Source organism: Wyeomyia smithii, chromosome 1 (genome assembly GCF_029784165.1).
Source record: "Wyeomyia smithii strain HCP4-BCI-WySm-NY-G18 chromosome 1, ASM2978416v1, whole genome shotgun sequence".
Lineage (NCBI taxonomy): Eukaryota > Metazoa > Arthropoda > Insecta > Diptera > Culicidae > Wyeomyia > Wyeomyia smithii.
In genome coordinates this window covers 121,747,210-121,753,907 of record NC_073694.1, presented here as the reverse complement: position 1 = coordinate 121,753,907, position 6,698 = coordinate 121,747,210, and the positions used below count along the sequence as shown (strand labels likewise).

The following is a 6,698-nucleotide window of genomic DNA, read 5'->3' as shown; positions in this document are numbered from 1 at the left end:
TGCATCTTTTAGACATTTGGCATAAAAAAATTCGATATCGACGATATCATGAACATTTACCTGTGCATTTCATCAGTCAGAGAGTTGAAACATTGATCGCTTTGAGGGCCGTGTTCCCAAAGGCCGATTTAGCTGAAATTTTGCATGGGGACTTTTGAACCCTACCGCTAAACGATATTCGAATGACCTTTTTTCATTCATCTCACTGGCGCCCTACTGTATATCTTCCATTACTCGTCAATTGAGGTGAGTATTTTTACGGCTGGGTATTTGAATACAAGCTCGATATGAATATAAAGTAAATGTACGAAGCTCTTACTCAGTTAGAGTAAAACTAGCATAACCTGCGTAAAAAATTGGTCCCCTGAAACTCAATTACACAATGTAAACCTGCTCATTTAAGTTAGCAATTTGTATATATTTTTTTTTAATAAGGTTTTTAACCACAAGCTGGCTCGCCACTTTAAGGCAAAATGATAAAGTTTATATCCCTGCTTTATTTCCGGGAATTTCCGGGAATATAAACCCAGAAAACCGGATTTTCGGGAATAAGAGAATTTTTACGGGACACCCCTAACGCTTATTTGAAAATAAATGAGCTTCTGAATCTTTAGGTGCTAAAACGATCGAAATGGGACGAAAACTGCAAACGGTATTATAATTTTAATTTGTGAGTACCCGAGAACTCCGTTGGACGCGTAAAGATCCTTTTTTTGTCGAGCACATAACGGTTTTTAACTGCTTACTCCACAAAAAATAACGTTTTATTAAATAAAAATTCTCTGGCCCCCCACGCGAAACGGAGTAGCTACGGCTCTGGGCGTGCGACTAGATCGAACTAAAAGCCAGTTTTTTTTTTCAAATTGAGTTTTTCACACCAGCGGATATGAAAATTAATAGCCTATCTTTCATCGAAAAACGAAATTATTTGACTATGAACGAAAATTCTCTGTTGCAGCTTGCAGTAAACATACGGTGTGGTTAAACATTGAACGCCGATTATTCGAAATAATTTTTTTGGAGCTTGGCTCAGTTTGGCTTCACGCCGACCATTTCTGCAATGAATTTGGAATTTTCACTGATTATTTCACCAACGGCTTTGTGGAAAAAAAGGGAATATAGGAATAATAAACGCAACTAAAATGATAAATAATCGGTATAGAACATAAATATATATTCACTATCAGTTGCGCTTGACATTTGATCAGTGTGATCGACGTCAACCGATCACACTGCAAGATATTTTTTCAATGCAGTAACAACAGACGAATAAGCTTCACGCGTAAGCTTCGAAGCACAACGCATACAGTCAACATATATAGTTGCATTTATTTATTTATTGGTCCGATCTTTATGTTACTCCTGCTGTTTGCTTGTCTAGCAGTACCACCCGAACAGTTGATTTGAACAGCTATCATTTTCGTGATCGTTTATAAAAATTGCTGGAACATTATACCTAATCAGCTCGACCTTCTTTAAATATTTATACATGAAAAGATTCTTCAAACTAGTGTTTTATGGTTATGACTTATGAAAAGTGTCAGAACCTAGAAGTGTGAAAATCCAAAATGTATATTGTTTTGCTTCCTAACTAGTATCCACGTGACCGTTTTTTGTATTTATCTAGTAAGTTCTGAACCTCAAAACATCGTAATATTTGGTGTGTGTTCAAAGTGAATTTTCGAAGGCTTGATATATATTGACTTGATATATATATATATATATATATATATATATATATATATATATATATATATATATATATATATATATATATATATATATATATATATATATATATATATGATTTCGTTTTATGATACCTGTGTTGCGCTGTGGTGTCATGCGAGTAAATTGACCATATTGACACTAATAGAGAAATCAACGATCGTTGCAAGTTCCATTATTTACAAAATTGTTCTGGTGATGGTACAGTTGCCGTAGATGTTGCCACAAAGTGCTAAAAGGCATCATGTGATCGGTAAATTATAAGTTTTTTTTTTTCGTTGTATTGCAGAGAGAAGAAATGGCTTATGGTATCGCGTATCTATATAGAATTAATAACATATACCGATGTGATGAATAAACTGTAACGACTCATGGTAGTCCAGTGTATGAATTTGCTCACCTTGTCATTTTTATATTTTTGAATCGTGAGATCTCTAGTAAAACCAGCCAGCTACAGTTCAGCTAGTTGCGCTCTGGTTTTCAACCTTCAAACATCTATCGTCCATTAAATTCAAAATTGTGATAAAAAATAAGCACTAGCTGATCCTCCGTACTGGCAAGTATTCGAAGTACGTTAAAATTACCTTTGTTGTTGATTAGGAATGCTTTATTTTCCCGCTCTTACTAAATAACTTATTACGCTTTTCATGAAAAAATGAAAAAATTAGCTTGTTTTTTTTCAAAAAAGCAATCAATGCAGTCTTACTTTTCTAAATAAGTCCTATTCCTGATGAAAAAACAGAAAAATCACTGTTTACGTTAATTTCACTATTTATATAAATCAATTTTGCAGACTTGTTTTTTTTTAGTAAAGTATAAGACTCGTATCATTTCAAATTTAAAACTTTGATTTTTTTCACTGCATTTACATAATCTTTATCAATATGTATACTATAGCTAAAGTTTGTTTCAAAAACATTACTAGCCTACTTGCACTACAAGTATATAGTTCTAAAGATTGTATAAAATAGTAACGCAGGACTACGAAATGTAATGTAAATTGTACGCAATGCAATGTAATTTCTCCGCTGCGACCAACTGATAATTTAACATTTAAATCTGGCAAAACAATAAAAAGTGTGCTCCTTAACATGCAATCATTTAGGCCATTTTCATGCAAAACGGTCAGGTGACTGTACAGATCAGTGCAGCCGGTAAATTAAAGCTATCACATAACTTTAATTAATACAAGACTCGTAAAAGAAATTCCAAACAAATTTAGAACTTTGATTTAACTGTATTAATATAATCTTTATCTGTATGGCATATACTTTAGCTGAAATTTCGATTTCAAAATACCACAAGGTGTACATTACTACAAGTATATAATCCTGAGGATTGTATAAAGTGATAACGTAGGACTACGCAATGTAACGCATATTGTACGCAGTGCAATGTAAATTTTTTAAATAGTTTAATTTCATTTTTTTAACGATAACATGCAATCATTTAGGCCATTTTCATGCGTGATGGTCAGCTGACTGTACCGATCAGTGTAGCCGATAAATCAAAATTATCACTCGGATATGAGTTGGAAGGAAAACGAAAATAGAATCAGATTACTGCGTCAGTGTTTTTGTGATATGTCTAAAATATAAAATATTCAATATGTATAAAATATGTATATATGTATAAAATATAAAATTCAAATTTTAAATCAATACGGGCATTAATGTCGAGCTCGTATAGGGAGGACCCAGTCGGTGTAGGAAGGACCCAGTCGTAAAATTACTTACGTCCATTGACGAGTAATAGAAGATACACAGTTTAAGGCTGGATATTTGTATACGAGCTCAACGTGAAGACCCCTAATACAAATAATGAAAGTTGGAATTCGAGATACAGGTCGGACTAAATAGTCTATATAGGGTACACTCAAAATATTTTTCACGTTATAATTACCGGAAAGGTTATATGAATATTTTCCACTGTCATTTTCACGTAGATTTTACGTGATTGTCATTTGAGTTCATCATGAACTGGTGAGATGATTTATCCTGTGAATCTTATAGAGTAGACCAGCGGTTCTCAACCTGGGGTACGCGTACCCCTACACGCTCGGCCGTTTTTACTCTCAATTGGGTAAATTTTGACTCAATTTTGTTAATAGTGGATCTACCCTAAACAGAGTAACCATGTAGTTACTCATTTTTGAGTAGCATGGATAAATGTCAAAAACTGAGTACTACTTACTCATTTAAAAAAAAAGCATGAATTAGCAAAACTGAGTAACTGTTATTATTTTTTAAATAGCTTGATCAATATGTTACAAAATCAATGTAACAAAAACAGAAGTTATTCGAACAAGCGGACGTGTCCGATGTTTTTATGCACTCATTCTTCGCGTTTCGTTCCCTCACTACTGCAGCACACACTTATTTGACTTGTGGCTCATATATCAAAAAGCGGATTATTATTTTATTGTAAACTATTCGTTGCGGTACTTTCAAAACTAAATCCATGTACGAATAAGCGAAACAAACAGGGAACTGTTAAATGCCTAGCTTTTGTTTATAGCAAACTGATATAAAATGAACGGTGACCCAAAAGTGAGCAAAACAAAAAAATACGAAAACTGGGTGAAAGTTACTCAGTTTCGTTAATCAATATTACTTATTTTTTGACATTTTGAATCAAAATACGAAAGTGAGTACTTCTAACCAATTTAGAGTAAAATTGAACGAGCGTGTGGGGGTACTCGAAAGCCTTCAGGGGGTACGCGAGAGAAAAATCAGTAATGGCGGACAAAGCAATTTTTCTCTAAAATACTTCATTTGTTTTTCAATCTTGCTCTTAAAACATTACTGTAGCAATCAACCAAACCATAGTTTAATTTGAAACCTAAACAAGACTAACGCAACATTATCTATCACTTCTCTCTCCCACTCTGCGAGAACATTTCAAGCCAGGGGAGGGGGTACAATCGATATGAAAAATATCGCCAAGGGGTACGCGAACAAAAAAAGGTTAAGAACCGCTGGAGTAGAAGTATGCATTTTATGTGAATTTCACGTAGAATTCAACTGCCGGTAAAGTGAAAAGCATTCGTTTATCTGCTAGCTACTACGTTTTATACAACGTAAAATTTCTAAATTTTGTTTTCCCAATTCTTAAGAGACGGGAAATAGTTTTTAGAAATTATCCAAATATGTTGCTTGATGAATCGCATGACCAGGCAAAATTGCCGATTCGTAAATGAATCAAACGACATAAAAACTGACAAATATTACGACATTTACCGGCGATAACTACTGTGCGCTGCAACTGTTTATGTACAGGAGTTTCCTCGACCTTTGAACTGAATCTGTGTGAAACCTGTAAGCTCGAGACTCGATGTCAAATTTGTACGGTTTTTCGAAAGCTCACTTATTGGCAAGCCGTTGAGAAATTCTATTTTATTTTCAGAAACTGAGTTAGACAACAGCTTCGCCATTTTGATTTCTGTATATTTTCACACAGAGAGTTCACGCGATACATCTTCTATAACATTCTGTTTGACGTTGCCAAGCTCACGTAGATGCTAGTGATAAAACATAATATGCGTGTGATTTTCACGTAGATGTTATGTTTGCCACATAAATCATGCAAAATGACAGAAAATGAATAAGTACAGGAAATTTCACGTAACAATAATGTGAAAAATATTTTGAGTGTAGGGAACATATTTTAAGCAGCTTAAGGAGCCGCCTGTGCATTGAGTCAAAATACTCAAAATCTGTAAGGAGAAATAAGCCTATCAATTTGTTCTCTATCTTTTGCTCTGTCGCTTGTTTTAAGATTCTCAAACAGTTTTGGCATACATTAACAAAAATCATTTAAATTGAAAAAAAAAAATCGATTAAATTCCAATCATCCCGAGCCTATTTTAAGCAGTTTGCATCTTTTCTGCAGGGGGTTTTCTTCAGCACCCGAATAGCGCCTGAATAGCTGCAAATTTGGTTGACTATTTTCGTTTGATGTTTTTGCAAAGATTTTTCTGTGTTGAATGGTACTTTATGTATTCGTAAGACTGCTAGTGAATCAGAGTTTTCGTTCTCATCATTGAATTTGTCAATATAGATCAAAAATTCAAGGTGGAGTGCGCATTTCGTTTCGAGTGAATCGTACAAAACTAAATGATCACTGGTGGGCGTTATGTTTCGTTCTTCGTAATTTTTTTTTTTGCAAATTTGCGGGTTACCCAGTCAATATTTTCATACGTATAATAATGTTTCGATTCCAATATCCGCACTCATATATCATACAAACTCGCATTTGATGCACAAAAACAGCATATGCGTACTATTTTGGAGGCGATGTACGTACTGAGGAATAATGGTATGCTATTTATTGATATACGTATTTATATACGATAATTTCCGATTTTTGACGTTGACTAACGTCTATATCGAAGTTAGGCCCCTGAATTTGAAAATCTAGTAATTCAACCAGGGAAAACCAGAGAAAAGTGGTCAGGTTTTGAGCGCTTATTTTGCAGTCATCTATAATCAGGTTTTCGAGGTTTTGGCATCAATCGATCAGAAATTCTTTTACGGTTAAATTTATGTAACAAAAACAAACTTTTGTTTGAGAATTGAAAAATTGGTAATTAATATCGATTGTCTAAATCATACCGCGCAGCCAATCACTACCTCTCTTCCCAAGCACAGTCGACACTAACCGATACAATCGATACAAAACAACAATATAATCGGCAACTGGCACCTTTTGGTGCCTCGAAATTTTGGTACAGAAGCGGCTAATTGAATTTTCTGTTTTACCAAATGCTGCTGCTAGCGGAAAAAACCTTGCAAAAATGCATGTTTGTGTTGGTGTTAATATTACGACAGCGGCCGGCGCAGCTTTCAAGAAACATTTGTCTCTACCATTCCATTATCTATGTAGCCCCTCCTTCTTTCTAATTATCTGACGAAGCTTTGGTATAAAACGTATTGTTCGAACATTTCACCCCATCAGTTTCATTATTAAAC

At 34.4% G+C, this 6,698-nt stretch overlaps 1 protein-coding gene across 4 annotated transcripts in view; it reads left to right on the top strand.

Annotated features, from left to right (window-relative positions):
• Window positions 1-1,371: 1,371 nt before the first annotated feature.
• Window positions 1,372-6,698, top strand: part of LOC129718697 (V-type proton ATPase 116 kDa subunit a 1-like) — a 45,685-nt gene continuing 40,358 nt past the window's right edge. The window contains exons 1-2 of one of the 4 annotated variants that reach the window (XM_055669744.1): window positions 1,372-1,626; window positions 2,018-2,284. The gene's annotated coding sequence lies outside the window, so the exon portion shown is untranslated. Of the gene's footprint in view, window positions 1,627-1,859; window positions 1,982-2,017; window positions 2,298-6,698 lie in introns of those variants that run through there. The other 3 variants (XM_055669742.1, XM_055669741.1, XM_055669743.1) reach the window with 3 other exon arrangements.